The sequence below is a fragment of the Rhincodon typus genome, unplaced genomic scaffold, assembly GCF_021869965.1.
Source record: "Rhincodon typus isolate 14 unplaced genomic scaffold, sRhiTyp1.1 hic_rhity00002924, whole genome shotgun sequence".
Taxonomy (NCBI): Eukaryota; Metazoa; Chordata; class Chondrichthyes; order Orectolobiformes; family Rhincodontidae; genus Rhincodon; species Rhincodon typus.
The window spans coordinates 8,096-8,612 of NW_025968562.1; the positions used below are offsets into that span (position 1 = coordinate 8,096).

The 517-nt window shown below is 53.8% G+C and overlaps 1 protein-coding gene across 1 annotated transcript in view; it reads right to left on the reverse strand.

Moving 5' to 3' along the window:
- The window catches only part of LOC125481642 (protein capicua homolog), a gene marked incomplete at its 3' end in the record, with an annotated part of 23,354 nt that overhangs the window by 8,092 nt on the left and 14,745 nt on the right, over positions 1 to 517 (reverse strand). The gene's annotated exons all lie outside the window — the stretch shown is intronic.

The window sequence follows — 517 nt, forward strand, 5'->3', positions numbered from 1 at the left end:
CACGCACACTCTCTCATACTCACACGCACACTCTCTCATACTCACACACACTCTCTCATACTCACACACACGCACACACACACTCACACATATACACTCACACACACACACACACACACACTCTCTCTCTCTCTCAAACATGCGCGCGCACACACTCTCTCACATTCACACATACGCGCACACACTCTCTCTCACACACGCGCACGCCCACACTCTCATACTCACACACACACACACACACTCACACACACGCGCGCGCACCCTCTCTCACACATACGCGCGCGCACCCTCTCTCTCACACATACGCGCGCGCACACACTCTCTCTCACACATGCGCGCACACGCACACACACTCACGTACACACACACTCACACTCACGCATACGCGCACACACACGCATACTCACACACACACTCTCTCATACTCACACACACGCACACACACACTCACACATATACACACACACACACTCTCTCTCTCTCAAACATGCGCGCGCACACTCTCTCACATTCACAC